The sequence below is a fragment of the Agelaius tricolor genome, unplaced genomic scaffold (genome assembly GCF_023055355.1).
Source record: "Agelaius tricolor isolate 1412-34295 unplaced genomic scaffold, bAgeTri1.0.p SCAF_9, whole genome shotgun sequence".
NCBI lineage: Eukaryota > Metazoa > Chordata > Aves > Passeriformes > Icteridae > Agelaius > Agelaius tricolor.
Genome location: NW_027269269.1, coordinates 354,233 through 371,696, shown reverse-complemented (window position 1 = coordinate 371,696; position 17,464 = coordinate 354,233). Strand labels below are relative to the sequence as shown.

Genomic DNA, 17,464 nt, shown 5'->3' with positions numbered 1-17,464 from the left:
AACTGGCAGGTACTTTCCCAGCTGGGATGCCATAGCAACCAGGGCTGAATAATCAAGACAGAATTATAGCTGTCTATTGAATTTGCTCTGGAAGTTTGTGTGGACAATATAAGTGTAATATAAATAAATAATATGAAGCACGAGAATGTTTGACTGCTGCCTTAGAGGTCTGCAAGCATGCTCATTATAAGTATCAGGTTTCCAAGACTATATTTTCTGAAAGATGGTTTTCAAACAATTTTTAAAAATGAACTGGTTTAGCTCATTTAGTATCTAAGTTCACTGAAAAATTCCTCTGGAGATATCCCACTGAGAGCTGCCTCCTAATTTTCAGTTCAGTTAAAAAATGAAGCTAACTTATTATGCAGCTGTCTGAAATATTCTTGTAACTGCAAACCCATGGTGTTTTTACAAAGAACTGAGAATATGGGATGGTATTTTCAGGTATGTGTAAGCAATTATAGTCCAAACAAAGTAGTGTCTTCATTCCTCATTGGGTTAAGCGATGAAAAGACTGACTGCTATGTGTGATTACCTCTATTAATTTAGATGTATAAATTAGACACGTTCCTGCAGGCCTATGGAGATTAAATGCACTATGTAAGTGCTAAATATTAACATAAATCTACATTTTGAATTCAGTGGCTCAGAAGCACAAGAGACATGTACATCATTGTGCCTCTATCAACCACATTCAATTTTGGTTATCTCGTGTACATGGTCTTGCAAACCAAATTAATACAACAGAGCTGCTCATGCAGGTCACTAGCCACTGGTGGAGGGATGTGACAAATTAAACATCTCCTGAACAAATATTCTAAATTTTCTGCCCAGAGAAGTTGTGGATGCCCCATCCCTGGCAGTGCTCAAGGCCATGTTGGGTGGGGCTTTGAGCAACCTGATCTAGGGGACAGTGTCTCTTCCCACAACAGGAGTTTGGAATTAGATAAACTTTAAGGTTCTTTCCAACCCAAACCATTCTATGCCTCTATTAATCTTTTAAACCCTTCTGTGACAAGTGAGGGCCCATCCTCTACTTTAGGTGTACCAGCTGGGATGCACAGACACAGGAGAGACACAGAAAGAGCAATGCCTCAATACTATGCTCTGCTGTGCTGGAAAAGAAGATGCACAGGTTCTTTTCGGAACTGGAGTTTAGGTACAGAAATGGGGGCCCCAAGGACACCGGCAGCAGAAAGTAGGTGCAGTCTCCAAGTATTTCCCTGAAACAAAGCCAGTTGAGACTATGTTGTGACTTTTCAATGGCACAAAAGTGCTCATGGCTGGCAAAGGACTGTCATTTGCAGTTTTTGTCCCTGCTCAAAGCATGTATTACAAGAGCTAAAGCACACAGTGCTCCTATTTCCCATAAAGTCACCCCCAAATGGGAGGGACATGTCACACTGAAGGGGTGAGTTCAGCATTACTTCTCCCAGCAACACTGTATGAAGATGCTCCAGCCTCCAACCCCTTTTGCAGGATTGCTGGTTCCCAGGCTCCTGCCTAAACTGTTGGCTGCACTGGCAGATTGCAAGAACTGAGACAGCCCTAATTACTGATTTCACAAGACCTTCAATTCGTTTGCAATTCAGTAGCTCAATTCCACCTTTTACAGACCTACCACTTGTTTTACCATCTCCACAGAAGGTCCCTCCATCAGTCCTTTCCTTTTGTCTATAACATCCACAGATATAAGAGGAAATTTTACATAGGACAGAATGATTCTGTTTTACTGAGTCTACTTGCTTTCAAAAGCATCAATAAATCAACAAACCAGAAGTAATTAAGGAACAAAAATAATGCTAAGGGCTTGATTTAAATACATAAACCCTGGAACATTCAGGACTCAACCTCAGCCCATTCTGTCTGTCCCTGTGCAAAATGTTTAAACAGCAAGTGAGCTTATCTCTTCTAGATGTGTTTGGTGGATGGAAACTGAATTTAATGTAGCTTCCTTGTATTTTATCTGCTTACATCAGAACCCTATTATTATTTTAACCTTACAATGACTTAATTAATGTTCTAGCCAAGAAAAAAAATTGCCTGGGTGGCCTGAATATTATACCTCCATATTTTTTATGAGGTGACCTTTCTGAGTTCAAGAAACCATGTTTGATCACTGGTTTTGGGTGGGAGTTTTGCTTGTGAGGATTATGACTGCATTACAAGGAAAGCCTACTTGATTTATGCATAATTTTTCTCTGAAGGTACAAAACAAGTAGCCATCAACTTAATGCTACTTAATGCTGAAGGCTTTAAGGGGTCACACAAAGTCATCCTTTTTACAGAACAGCAAACAATCACGATTCTAGGTTAGGGTTGTAAGTGACTAAGTAAATCACTTATGCACTGCATTCAGCTGGCCCCCACTCTGAACTCATTTAGCACATAACAGCTTGGCTGTTGCCGTATGTCTTGCGCAGACATTCAGTGGGTGGTTTCATAATGTTCCACAGCCTACAGAGCTCCTTTTTTTTTTTTTTTGGTTTTTTTTTATGTTTAATCTAATTTACTGTTTTTATCAATATCTGATAAGAAAACAAGAGGCAGCTGTAGCTCTACCACCCGCCCCATGCTTGTCACGTGCTATATTACAAAGAACAAACGGAAAAAAATTGTTTCAAAAATGGGATAATATGCAACATGTCTAAAATATGGCCTGAGATATTTTATTTGTAAGAAGTTGCACTCTCAGGAAGGCACCTTTGTGGTGGTCACATGAAAAACGATTCCATGTTATGAAGAGATTTAAGAGCTGATTAATAAAAATGTAGGGACTGCATGGGCAGCACACTAAAGGGCTGGAGCCTGACCACACCACCCTACCAATCCTTACGGAAGAGGAATGATTAGGGACTAAAAGTCCTCAAACGTGCTCCAAATTACTAGGAGAATGCAGTCCCATTGGATGGAAAAACAAACTTGCGTCAGCTCAGACCACTCTTTTCCCCTCCTGCCCAAATTCAAGATTAAAGGGAGACACTGGACTTACAGTGGAGTTGTTTACCAGCACTCTTCCTCTAAAGGAAGAGAGACCCCATCAAGAACCCTGTGATAAAGACAGATCTAAAAAAAGTAACTGAGACACTAAATTTGTTCTGGATCATCAGGCAACTCAGTGGCATAACCAAGGAAGGTAAGTGGCACCTTCCTCTGGAACTCATGGCACTACCCACTGTTCTCTTGAGTTAGATATACCAAAAAGCAGGAAATGTTCAAACTAAAGTAATGAAGAGAAAAAGCAGCTATGCCTCTGTGAGGGTGCCAACAAGGAACTGTTCTGTGGGAGTATAAGCAAAACACATAGTGTCTGAGAAGGAAGTGAAGGAAATTAAAGAAATAGAAAAGGTTACAACTAATCTAAATTTCTGTAAACTTGAAAATCAAAATCAGAGGTCAACACATGAATAAAAACAACATGTCTGATAGCCATAAGAGCATCCTCAAAACACAGAGACAGAAAATGAGTGCACATCAAGATGGCATGAGGAGCCGTGAGACCAAAGAACAAGCTGACTAGGCTGAATGATAGTGCATGGCAGGATGCTGTCCAGAAGAGAGGTGATGCTGAGTTTATTCTTAGGATACTGTTCAAGCACAGCGTTTAACTGCTTCTACTGCTCTGATAAAAATACTCGGTAAATATAGGAAATTTCCTCAGTAGTTTGGGTACATTACAAGATTCTTTCTTTCTTTCTTTCTTTCTTTCTTTCTTTCTTTCTTTCTTTCTTTCTTTCTTTCTTTCTTTCTTTCTTTCTTTCTTTCTTTCTTTCTTTCTCTCTCTCTCTCTCTCTTCTTTCTTTCTTTCTTTCTTTCTTTCTTTCTTTCTTTCTTTCTTTCTTTCTTTCTTTCTCTCTCTTTCTCTCTCTCTCTCTCTCTCCCTCTCTCTTTCTTTCTTTCTCTTTCAGTGAAAAATGTCTTGACTGTCCTATGTGGTTATGTCTGAGAAACTGGATGTGATGGGGGACACACAATAATTTTCCTTTTCCCCAGGTTTGTTATGTAATTCTGCATTGGACTTGGCATTGTAATCATTAGTAGAGAACACTGTGAAGAGCCTAAAGGGTATCAAATGAAGTGGTATTGTCAACTGAAAAATCCATTTTCCTTTCCATTTTTGTTAACACAGTAGCAGTGTACTTACTGACTGAAAAACATATCCCCCACCCTTTTGTTTCATCATATGAAAATCTTGGCACTCACTCCCTGCAACATGAAAGCAAATGCCTGTAGACATGCCTGGTATATAACAAGTGCCTGTCATGCTGTGATGTGAGCTGAATTGATTTGAAGGCAAACACCTTGACAGACAGGCCATCAGAGCACACACAAAAATAACACAGAGATAAATGAAAAACACTGATGTACAGCATATCCCTGCTGTTTCTAATGTGCTTGGCAAGCTCTTTATTCCATATAAATAAAAAAAAATGACAGGAATTGAGGGTATTTTAGCAACAAACATCAGAAAAAAACATTATCATCATCCTAGCATACTAATCTGTTGTGCTAAATAGGGACAAGCTGTTTCTGCACTGAAAACAGACTTTCCCCCAGACCTTTCACAAAGTCTTTCCTCCTCTGCAGTAACAGCACTCACCATCAGCCAAGCTTTTGGCAGGTTACAGAGACCTGCACCCATTTCTGTCCATTCCTCTTCAAGCCTCTGCAAATCATAATTTCCAAAATGTGCCTGGCACTAGTGGAAGTGCAACTTGCAACACTCAGCTTGCTGAGACCCAGAAAAAAGCAGCGAACCTCTGGCTGCGTGTAGTAGCAGATACAGCAGCAAGGCATGTCCAGCATGGTCCCTTCAAAAGGTGCCAATAACCCCAAACAGAACAGGATGTCAGGATAATGCAAAGAATTCACTTTTTGCCCCAGTTGTCCCTGCCATCAGTCACTGTGACCCCTCCTCCTAAGTAAATGAAATCAATCAGCAGGGATTTCTGTAAAATACATAAAACAGTCATCCTCCAGACTCTACCAGAAGATAAATGGTTCCAGACATTGGACTGCAGCCATTTTCCCACACATGCTACAGTGTTTTGTCATCCATATTGGGCCATAATAGTGAGTGGGTTTTACTTTTTGTTTTTTTTTCTCAGTCAGCAGCCAATGCTTCTGCTTCTAACTCGTACACTAAAACCACAGCAACAAGAGTAATTTTTTCTGTACAATTTGTAATAGAACAGTTTCATTCCCAATCAGACAGTCTGGGGTCTTGTACAGAACTTTGACACTTTTCTGCTACAGATAATATCATCTTATTGCACTCGGCTGAAGCTCCACAAACCTTTTTAGGATTAAAGCATATCACCCCAAATACAAGCCACTGAAGTGAAACAAGCATGAAATTATGAGCAATGCAAACCTTATCTGAGAACCTGCTAACAAGAAATAATATTGCTTACAATATCTCATGTTGGCTTTTGTGCTAATTTCAAAGAAGGCTACAAGTATACGACAAAAGATGCATCAAAGTGTGAGTTTTCAATTAATTTTAACATATTTTCAAGCAAGACCTTAATAATCTGTTAACATAAAATGCACTTTGGAAAGAACCATGGGGCTTTTTCATTATTAAGAAATGTGCAACCAAATTCTATCCTTAATTAAATCAGGAGTAATTTTATTAACTACCGTAGACTTAAACCTGACTTACATCAGTGTAACTGAGGGTAGGATTTAGCCCCGGGGTGTTTATACACTGTAGTTCCAGTTAGTTTAGATCTATTTGGGTGGGAACTCCTTTCCCCTTTCCAGAAAAAATATTCTTGCCTACCCTTTTTCACCTCACAGCTGGGGCCAAAACAGCCTTTTCTTCTAAGATATTTTTCTGAAAGGTTACAAATAAATCTTATCCTCAATAGGAGATGACCTTGTTAAACAAAAAAGCACCCTCTGAAGTAAGGGACACCAGCAGTTTTAAAGTTTGTTTACAAGTTTTGAAACACACCACCTCAAACAGATAAGCTTATTTACATCTTACAAATAAATAAAAACTTAAAGCTATTTAATACAGGAGCTATTTAAGTCTGTTTTCAAAGATGAAAAGCCCTTTCAAACAGTATTAGCTGCTGCATAAATATCCCTGTTGCAGTATAGAAACTTACTGTCCACAGATATCCTTGGGCTTCACTGCACCTCTGAACCAAAATCACTTTCTTCTTTACTTCATTTTCTGCTCTCTTGAAATCAGATTCCCAGTTCCTGACAGATGGCTCCTCTGTCACCGAGCTCTGCTTCCGCCTCCTTATCGCTGCCAGCTAATACTTCCACGATGCTTAGCTGTTGTCTGCGGAGCTGTGCTCTACATCATTTCTACTCTGATCAATGCTCCGCTTGGTTTTAGGTTGTTCCTAGTCCCGCCTCCTGCTCTTGAAGAAACGAAAACTCACAGCTGGATTTTCTATAAATCATGCCTTTTAAGAGTGGCTGGGCAAGTATGGCAAATACTACAGCTAAGACCTGCTGCTCTATTTGAAACTTCAAAAACAATTCCTCATCTTAATGATGCACACATGAAAGTTAATCATGTACTAAAATCACTAATACTGAAAAATAGTGGCCAGATAATTGTGACCTTCAGGGCTTAGATGCTGATTAATGTAATACAAAACTCCTCTCTGTTCCAGGGGGGGAATATGGTAAAACCTGCTGCCTCGGCGAACTGCTTTATATAGCACTGTGCTTTGAACAGGAGCTTGTCATGCTTACAAAGATAAATTTACATTTGCAATACAGAGCTTTCTGACAGACCAGCCCAGTGTACATAGTGTTTAGGCTAGCAGCCCTAAGCTTGAAAGAGACTTTCCCATCGCATCAGTTCTTCTGAAGTGTGGGCAGGAAATACTTTTATTTTCTGCACAGCGCTAAGTGCACTACACAGCGCTGAGCTCATTACCATGTTTAACAAAGCATGGAGTATAAAAGCAAGGTGGTACCATAAAACCAGCACTACAAACTTTGTTCCCACGAAAACAGCAAAACAGACCCGAGTTTCTGTAAACTGTTAATTGTTCTAATTCTCCACCTTCCAGATCTTCTTAAGAAACTGTGCTGTGGAAATGAAAAATGAATGGACAGATCTGGATACAGTCTGAATGGGCTGGAAAATCCTGGTATGTTCTCTAGGATTTTTCTATGGAGAGAGCTGCATCCCAGCTGAAGTGTTGCCAGGGCTAAAACCAACTCCTTCCTTACTAACAGCTGCCTGTGTCCTGGTGGCCCATGAGTTCCCCTGGCTGCTGTCCACACTGAAGAGCAGCTGAGCTGCTGCTGTAGTCTTGATGAAGAACTCCTTGGGTTTCGGACTGGGGAAGTGTGCAAGAGCAGCATATCCCAACAGCAACTGTTCCCCAAGTGTGCTACTCAACTCCCAGCAAGCTGGGACCCATGGGCTTCTCCTTCCAGCTGCTTGAGTGGAAGGAGTGGAACTATTGCATCACTGGTCTTCTATGAAAGGATCTCATCCCTTTTTGAGTCTCATCTACCCTACCCCACAGTGTTTCCAAAAATGAAGTGGAAAAACACCAAAAAAAGCACTTTTGTCTATTTATTCCAACTCTCTAACCACTTCATTATGTGCCTCATAATCCTCCCAAGTCCAGTTTTTCCACATGATAGATGAATCTGTGGGATTCTGTCAGATCCAATTTGACTGTCTTTTTCCCCTAAGCTGAAGAATCTCCTCGATTCATTCTGGGGCTGGTCAGCCTTTCTGCTCATCCCTGTAGGTATTGCTGCTCCCATAAGCACTGCAGCCAGCCCTTTTGTTCACCTGATAGAAGCTGATGCCACAGCACCTGAGCTCAAGCCTTACTCCCAATCCATGACTGATATTGTTGAAAATATTCTCACTTTCTCTGCTTTCAGTTCTGCAGACAGTAAGCGAGGACAGTCAGTTGTCACCTTGTGATCTCCACCTCCACGGCATGAGTGACCTGAACACAAGAATTTCAGACACCACATCTGACTAATTTCCAAATAGTTACTAGCCTGGCAGCCCAGGAGAAAGCAGTATGGATTAAGTAGCCAGGAATGCTCTGAGCCAAGGACAACATCACTGTGATGCAGCTAGTAGTCTGTTAACCACCAGCCATAAGACACAGGTCCTGGGCCCCTGTCCAAGCTGTGACTCAGATCTGAAGTGCTGCAACGACAGTGCTCTCCTGTGGATGCACTGGTTGATCAGTGCCAGTAATTTGATGATGGAGAGTGAAATTAGCGTGGGCAGAGCACTATCCCTGCACCCAATCTAAATATGTAATGGTAAATATAGCAAATCTGCTTTCCAGGTGCTGTGGCACATTCAGTACTTATCAGCTGTCAAAAAAACACCACATAACCGATTAAAATTACTTGTTTGACCTTTAAAGTGTACTTGAAAATCCATAAATGAGACCCATCAGTAGTACATATCCAGTTGAATAATAACAGAATTTTGAATCCCCAGAAAAGGTTTCTAAAGAGATTAAATACTCAATACAATGGTGTGACATTCACTATATAGATTGGAGATCCTCCAAGGACTTTTATAGAGCATTTTGTTTAATGTCTGGAGTAATGTTTATGGTACAGAGGGCAAGATTTGCTCTTTCTCTGTCCTGAGATTGCTGACCATCACCTGAATAACAAGAAAATGTTTGCTGCAGGTGGAAATAAATATATTTATTATACATTGTCCTCCATGTGGTTTAGCTCTAGAAAGTGCACTGAGTTCTTTGGGGATGAAAGGGAAGATCTGCTGCTACCACCAGTGAGTGTTCAGTTCACAGACTCAAACCAGAGTAAATCCCCAATAAGGCAGCAAAATTTAGTAGCAGAGACGATGGTTTATCAGGACTTTTTCTCTCTGCAAATCTTTTGAGCCACACTACTTGCTAGTTGTAAACACAACCCTACATGTAGCAGCCCAGTATGGCTGAACCCAAAGCCATGGAACAAGATCAGGTCCCAGGAAACAACCCCCTGCATTGTTGGTCCCTGTTTTGTACCACTTCTACCAACTTCTTCCTAAGCAGTGTGAACATGAGTCCATCTGTGTTCCCTGGCTGTGGGATCCCTCACTCTCCCTTGTTTGGTAGTACAGATGTCCCAGGGATGAAGGACAGCAGGACAGTTCCTTCTGTCACTGTTATGCAGCCCTCACCTGAAAATGGTTGTGAGATTTGCTGAGACCCTGCCGGCACACCAAGCTCATAAATTGTTTCAGGTCCCATAAATGCACTGGGAAGGGGAAGGAGAAGGAATAAATAACTTGTCATTTCCCTCAAGTGACTTGAAACTAGAAGAGCTCAGACTTCTCCATGCAACCAGGATAGCCATGCTGGCTTGGCCCTGAACCCTTTTTGGGAATTGTATATATTTAATATGTCAAGCTTTCCACCCTGAGTTTGTCTGGGGAAAACTTTTAACAGTTTAAAGGCACTCGGACTGTAGTGTATTTGCCTATCATGTGGTGAATAGAATTATTAAAAACCTCGCCTTTTCCATCTTAAAACTCTAAGATACTCAAGAACACATTATTTCTTCCTACTGTCAGATTTTGCTTTGCTAAGACAGAATGAGACACTAGATAGATGTGGGAAAGTCTTGAGTTCTTTGAGAAGAAAACACAGGTATGAGGACACTGATGGAAAGGTGAGCAAGATGAAGATGCTTATCGATGAAGATGAGCACTTGTGCCTGCCTACAGTTCCTCTGCACCACTGTCCTGCAGCCTTCTTTCTCTGATAGTCTGAACATCCATTTTTAGCTGAAACCTTTCCACAGCTGAGCCACACTTGGGTCCTCCAGCTCAAGTTCTCCTCATTAGTTTTCACCATCCAGTTGAAGGCAACAAGACCAGTCAGGAGATCTTTGGATCCTGGAGGCTACAGCAGAGCCCCGTTTCAGTCTCCTTTGATAAAACAAGCCACTTCCCCTCTAATTCTGAATCTTCTGATGCCAGCTGAATGGGGGCTGGATCACAGGGAATGAGAACTGAGTGCAGCATTGCAGATGTGCCCCCCTGTGACATGTACTCACCTCTCCCATGGAATACACTGCCAGACAGACCCAATGGCCAGGCTGCACTGCCTGACCACATTTTGGGAGTGACTTGCAATTATTCTCCAGTCTGCAAAGACACTCAAGCCTTTGATCTCTGTTGCTCCCAACTGCCAGCCTCCCAGATTTTGCCAGCATTTACTGCTGCTGTTCCCTAATCACGCACCCATGCCACTGATAACCACGGTACAGCTGCAAACTGAGCTGCCTTCAAAGGAAGGGCACAAGGAGCCAGTGCCCCACTGTATGACCCCTTCCTTTCATCCCACTTTGTTATTGCATGTCCTCTGCTAATCCTGGCAGATTCTGGAGAAGAACTTGAGGCAAAGGTTTTACTTTGTGCTACCAGGAACGGACGAACCCTGTTTTCAGATTTCACTTAGAAACATACTCGTATTTTTCCTAAAGATGATGGAACTTGAAAAGTTATAGAGATGAGGGAACATAAAGTGCTGCATCACTTTCAGCAAGAAGACAAGGAGGAAAGGAAAAATAATACTGAGTTATTACTATTTGAAACTCTGAATCAAAATGGATATTTTGAGGCAAAATCAAAATAAAAAAGCAAATTGAAAACTTCCTATCTAAAACAGAAAACTGTAATAACATGTTGACAGGGGGATTTTCTCCTGGGCAGCTTTCATGCAGCAGATGCTGTTACCTCTGACTGCCATTTCCCAAAGAGATCCTGAACTATTTGTCATTCATTTAGTATTGTGGTTGTTATGTAAAGTAGGACAGTTGCGCTATCTCCACCTGATGAGAAAGCCACACACTTTTGCATTTTAAATCAAACACATTTTTTGAAGAATCAAAGTCTGTATTACCTAGCTTACTTTTCAGAAAAACCTCTCTCATTTACACTTGGTCCTCATTTAGTCTTTCTTCTGCTGGAAAATCTCTGGAGTTAACATGGCATATCTCTGTGTCACATGTGTTCCCTTTTAATAGCCAACATAAATGTTTTTCAGCTCTGGACTCTACAGCTTGAGTCTCACTTATGAAAGCCAAGTAGTGCCTCTCTGCTTTACTCATCACGCGACCAAAGGACTGCTGATCTCCCGCTTGTCTATGGGCAAAGCAGGGGCTCCCAGAGCCTGGCCCAATGCCATTCCCTTTGGTTTGATTAAACTGATCTGCTGACAAACTCCACCCTGATTCAAAACACTCTTCAGCAAGCTCTGCTTCCCAATATGTTTCCCTTCCCAAGGACCAGCAGTGCCACGCTCGCCTCTGTGCCCCTGCAGGCTGGGCCTGGCTCAGTGTGGCTGTACGGTCCCGCTACAGGGACACTGTGTGGGGTGACAGAGGCACAGTATTTCGTCAGTATGTTAAAATGCTTCAAAGAGTCAAAATAAAAAATCTTGGAATTGCTGCATGAGTCAAAACTTTAAGAAGCTTATATTAAAATATGAATCACTGGCTTGCTTCAAGGGAGGAAAAAATCCTTGTTTTCAGCAGAAAGTTAATTGGGTGTCCTGAAAATCAGTAATTAAAAACACCATTGGTAGACAATAATCATCTGCAGTGCTAGTTTCCTTCTGAACATAAAAGGCTTTAAAAGGACAGAGTAAGAGAGAAAAGTTCAGCATCAGCATTTGCCTCAAGACCCAATGCACCCAGGGGCTTGCCCAGCATCCCTTATGCAGAGAAGTAAGAGCTAGAAAAGATATTTTTGTTGCTGTGAATAAAAGTTGGATTTCTGAATCTATATGCCTGCACCATTTAAAATTAACCTGTTCACAGACAAAATGAAATGTCATCCTGAGGGATAGCACCACCATCGCTATCATCCCTGATGCACATGTCAGAGAGAAGTGCCACCACCCTGGGCAGAAAATGCAGCCACTCTTTGCTGTGTAACAACACAAGGCTGGAAGCAAAGAATATGGTTTCCAAATTAAACAGCGGGAGTAATTTCTGCCAACAGGATGTAATTACTCCTCTTGTAAAAGAGCTGTGGAACACTTAATGGTTTCGAGCACTAATACATATGGAAACAGTGTGTTCCACAAATACCCAGCCAAGTGCTAGAGCACCACTGGCTTGAGGAGCACTAAAGGGCCGAGAACACATCCTGTTCTGCCTAAGACTTCAAGGGCCTCCTTCCAACTGCTGAAGTTTCTGTAACAGGTATGGTCACTGCCCAGGGTGAAATTCCTTGCCTCTCACAGCAGCTGTAGTCAAGGCAGCTGACCGTTTTGCAGCACTAAGTATAGATTTATCACCATCAAATCTCAATGCCAGGTCTGTGACTATTTCATTGATAATTTATCTGACTAGACTGCTATCTTCCCAAACATCTCTTTATGAGCAAGAAGGATCTGAGACTATGTCAAATATTTCAAGGTAATTCCATAGGATATATGGAATCTCAAAGTTGATGTGCTACTGACACTAATTTTCTTAAAGCCTGACCAAAATACATTTGCAGATAAGAAATAAATAACAGCATCTAAATGCAGAAATTTTAAAATTATGGCCAGAACATTCCCAGCATCTGAAAGCTCCTTCATAGAAAGTGTATTTGTTGAGCGAAGGATGTTAGGCCTTAAATACCCTATGGCAACTCAGCTCTTACATTTACATGCAAAAATTCATAGCTATACTTATGAAATCAGACAAGCAGAGTTCTCTACAAAGCAGCTCTCCTGGTATAAGTTTTTGACTGTCTTTACTACTGCAAACTGGAGCTTGGGAGGAAACAAATGTCCCAACATCTCCTCTTTCACTTCCACTAAAAACATGAAGTTTTCAAAACACATCCATATACATAAGACCTTCTGCAACAAAACAAGCTCCGCTCACACCTCTCACAGAGTATCATGCATTTCCCAGAGATTTTTAAGGTGGGATTTGTTAAAATTAAGAACAGTACTTATCACAGGAGAAAATTGTCCCTAACCAAGAAGAAAAGACAAAGTTTTTCTACACATTCCTGCCTCAAACATCAGGAGGAAAACATGCTTGCAACTCATCTGAGGAACTGCTCTGAAATTTAACAGGCTATAATCAAGACAGCAGAGGTTTATTTTGAACAATCACTTAGGGGAATGGGCATGAATCCTCCATGTTAACGATGCCCCTCAGTGTGTGATTCTCTCATCCTTACACTGACTGAAGAGAAAGCAAATGAGTCTGGTTGGTGACTATTTCACCATATAAAATTTGTTTTTTAAACATGCAAAGATTCTTTTTGAGCAAAACTCAGCATGATTGAGGTATGAAACATTGTCTTCCTGACCTTTCAGAAATCCAAAAATCTGACATTTAGTTCTTTGGTCAGTTATGCTATTGACAAATTTATTTTCTTTCAACACACAAACGCACAAAAAACTTCACTAATCATATTTCTATTACCATCATCCTTCAGATCTTTTAGCATGATTTACAGAGGGGGAAAATGAAAGAAAAACAAAAACTGGCAGTACATTATGCAGCTTTGGGCAAAGAAGATGATGGATTCTCCCAAAGTAATTTCCTGCAAAGTGAGATTTGATATAAGGATCTTGATTATGTATGTCAGTGCTGGGAAGGTACCCAGACATGTGAGACTATCATTTACAAGCAATGCAGCCAAGGCAGAGGCCACTACTGGGTTTTAGAAATGAAGAGCATTAGTACAAGGGAACAGAAAGAAAGGACTTTTCAGAAGAGTTGGAGACAGCAATATTTGATTTAACTTACAATACACTGCTACCTCCTAAGATGGTCCCAATTAGACCTATTTCTGCATACCACATTTGGCAAATGGTGCCACACTTGGTCTTGTCCTTCTCTAACTCTCTTGGCAAAAGCAACAAAGGCTTCCTAGCACTAAAAGGCCACACTGCGGTTTTATTTTCAAACATCACTTCTAGGAAAAAAGAGAGGGTAAAAAAAACCTCTGTGAAATACTCTGTATCCAAGGACAAAGCAGAATGGTTCCATGTGAGTCATTTTCAGGCTTGGCATTTGTGGTATGAACTCAGAAAAGTCATTACCAGTAATTCTGTCATTTCAAGTGTTTGAAACACATGAGAAAAAGTGCCTCTAAAATGAAAATCCCATCCTAACCACTTCAGTAACACTTACAGATCAACTTCCTACAACTTCAATCTAAATCCATCTCACTATATTTAAAAAATATTTTTGGATTCTCTAAGTAAACCAAGGCATTCAACCTGAGACTTGAGAAAGAGATTTTCAAACAAAAACGTTGCAAGAAGCAAGCCATGATTAAGGTGACACATTTCCATTTGTTCACTTGAAGGATTGCTTGCTGGATTAACCCAAAGTGAGCCTGCAGTCCAGCCATATCTCTTCTCCCATCTTTAATGCAGCCAAGCAAAAACAAAGAAAAGAAAAGGTATCACATGTGCAGCCATTTTGCAGGAAAGTTTTAAGTGGTCTAAATTAATTCCTTTGCTCCTACTGATATATGGAAACTGCTTCTCTGAATTCTGATGAAGAATCCATCTCTGAGCTTCATTTTTATTTGCTATATTTAATGACTGCTGTTATAAACCAGTCTAAATGGGGAAGCTAAAACCAGAAAGAAAATACAAGATTTGGGTCTTTCAAGCACCAGTTTAGGTTTATAAGCAACAAGGCAGACAGTGTGCTGTGATGGTCTGGGTAGTCCCAGCAACATGGAGTCTCCCCTCTCCCTTCCCAGCAGGACTATTTGACAGTATCATGAAAAATACATATTTTTCAAGTCTCCAATAATCAAATTATCAAACAAAACTAAAGGTCAGGATTTCTGTGGGCACATGTACAAACGTGATTCACAAGGGATTTCAAAGCAGCTTTTCCCATACATGCAAACCCTCTCCGATGCCATTATTTTTGGTGTCTTGTACCGTGTGAAGTTGCACAATAATAATCTTGCTGTTAGAAAACACGTTAAAGCTCCCCCTTGACACAGGCACACCTATTGACACAAACGCTGGAGGCCCCGGTTGTGAAATCCCCGCACCTCCGTCAAATCAACCTGAAATCAGGCTCCGGAGCCGCCGAGGGCGTGGAGCCAGCGCATACAGAGGGAGTGTTTGCACAAGCCTTGTTTCCATAGGAAACCGGGGCAAACACATCCCCAGTTACAGAAACGCAGTTTTCCATGGCGGCGGCTGGCGAGGCCTGCAGCTCCGGCCGCTGCCCACTAGAGGCCGTGAAGCCCTTACGCCTGCCCCGGCCCGGCTCGCACAATCCAGTGAAAAGAAAATGAGGAATGGGAAACACCAAAAATGAGACATAATTTCTTCTGACATTAAATCTTGACACTTCCTGAGAGCAGCGAGGCACCTCAGCCCCGGCAGGCCAGTGGGAGCAGCAGGACCTGCTGTGGGTGGCCAGCTCTGCCCACCAACAGCTGGAAACCCGAGGAGGAGATGGGTGAGGAGGGTGATCAGAAAAATGAGAAGCTACAGCTGGCTGGAGGGAAGCTACTCCTCTGTGACAAGCCCAAAGTAAACAATGAGCAGCCAAATTTAATGGGTCACTTTTAAAATTAATTGTGCTTTTTGAACATCACTCATTGGAGCCTGGCAAGCTGCAGCAGTCAACAGAAAGGATGCCAAGCATGAGGGGGATTTAATGAGCAGCGTTTGCTGGAGAATTACAGCAACAAACACATGTGCACAGAAAAACACCGTGGAAGCTGGTTTGTGGGGAAGAAATCTGAGGGTATTTTTCAGTACTGAGAAATACATAGGGGTAGTATAACAAAAAGAAGCAATACTCAATTTCTCCAATTTAACTCCAAGCAGGGCTTTGCTGGTTATTCAGAGACTATATCCTACCCCTCTGTGAGGGACACAGGGAAACAGATGAAAATTAAGAGAGGAGACCTGCCCAGAGCTGTGCTCTAAGGGAGTACATCAAACCTGGACTTCCACAGGAGGCACAGGAACATGGCCCTTACAGAGCCTAAGGCTGGAAATCACATCTTAATGTCTTCTTGCAAGCTTATGACAGGCTATCTAGAAAACTACAAAGGGTCAATCTACATCAGATTATTCTTCACAGCTATTGACTGCCCTGCTTTTTGCAATGTTTGAATTTCATCTGAGCTGTGCATACACGTAGCTTAATTATGCCCCATTTTAAGTTCCTTTATGTTCTGCTATCTGGATTAGTTAAATGCTTTTGTGTCTTCTGCAACCTCTGTCATGTTCCACACTTGTGCCACAGATCATTAAACAGCATAAAAGTCACACAATTCCTAAAATGACATTTCAGGGCAGCCCAATAAAAACCAATGACCTCAGTAAAAATGTATATTTATTTGTCTTGTATTGCTTTCAAGTACTTGGCAACCTTGTGGTGAAACATTCTATTAAGACTGGGGAATGTGGGTTTAAGCACCTTCTGGTTGGTGGTCAGACATCTCAAAAGCATTAAGGTATGATGCAAAATGTGAGTGCCACTGCATCCTTGGATGGCTACCTTATAGGAAACTAGTGATTAGGTAGTTTGTGTTCAAGTGTACAACTTGGGCAGTTCAGGGTGGAAGAAGAGGATTTTGGCTTTTGCATTTCATAAGGATATTTAGTGGTAGCTGTTGGTAAGTACCTCAGTGCAGCAGACTGAGGGTTGATGCCCCTTGCCCTGGTGGGGGTGCATAGTCCTCCCAGCATGGTATGATGGGGATCCTTGGGCTGTGGCACTTGGCTTGTCCTGATGCAGCATGCAGGGATGCCACAGTAGAGCTCATGCTGTGACAGCAGCTCCAGAGCAGGAGGAGACCAACACACCCTTTGTGAAGGGTGCAGCACACCCTGCACACAAAAACAGTGTGCTGGAAGCAATGTGCAAAGCACTATCTGGGGCTCTTGCTGGGAATGGTCCTTTATCAAAGGAGGGTAAATAAATTTAAGACAGATCTGTCTGTATTCATGAAGACAACTTTTTTTGTTGTTGCTATTAAGAAAACAAGTCTGGTGGTTTGTTGGCAAAAGAAAAATGTGGGAAGTGGCATGAGTGTTCTTCCACTTTATGAAGGCAACTATGAGGGAGGGATGTGGAAGCACATCCCCACCTCCCACTTCCAGCCCCAGCTCCACTGGGCAGCTTGCAGTCCCTCTGGCCAACACTCAAGGAAAAGCTGGGTCCTTATCTCTAACGTGTTCCAGTTAGGCAGCCCTGAGAGCAACCCCAGGTGTTCATACAGTCTCTAATCCCATTAAGGCTCTTTTAAAGCAAGTGGTTTGGTTGGGTTTTTTTTCTGGTGTCACAGAATTTACACTTAATGGGTTTGCAGTTATTAGGCAGTTAGAAAAGTTATTTGCACTTTGAGGTTTGCTGCCAGAAGTGTAGCAAGAGACAAGCACTGAGGTCCTTGTGAATCCCACAGCTGCTATGACTTTTCCATGTGAGGAAGGAACAGTTGCTGGAGGCATTTCAGAGAAATGCAAGAACACAGGAACAG

At 41.7% G+C, this 17,464-nt stretch overlaps 1 protein-coding gene across 7 annotated transcripts in view; it reads right to left on the bottom strand.

The window, feature by feature from the left end:
- Positions 1–17,464, bottom strand: part of STARD13 (StAR related lipid transfer domain containing 13) — a 293,669-nt gene that overhangs the window by 65,630 nt on the left and 210,575 nt on the right. The window contains exon 1 of one of the 7 annotated variants that reach the window (XM_071433938.1): positions 6,117–6,646. The exons of the other annotated variants lie outside the window; for them this stretch is intronic. The gene's annotated coding sequence lies outside the window, so the exon portion shown is untranslated. Of the gene's footprint in view, positions 1–6,116; positions 6,647–17,464 lie in introns of those variants that run through there. 7 annotated transcript variants of the gene reach the window in all.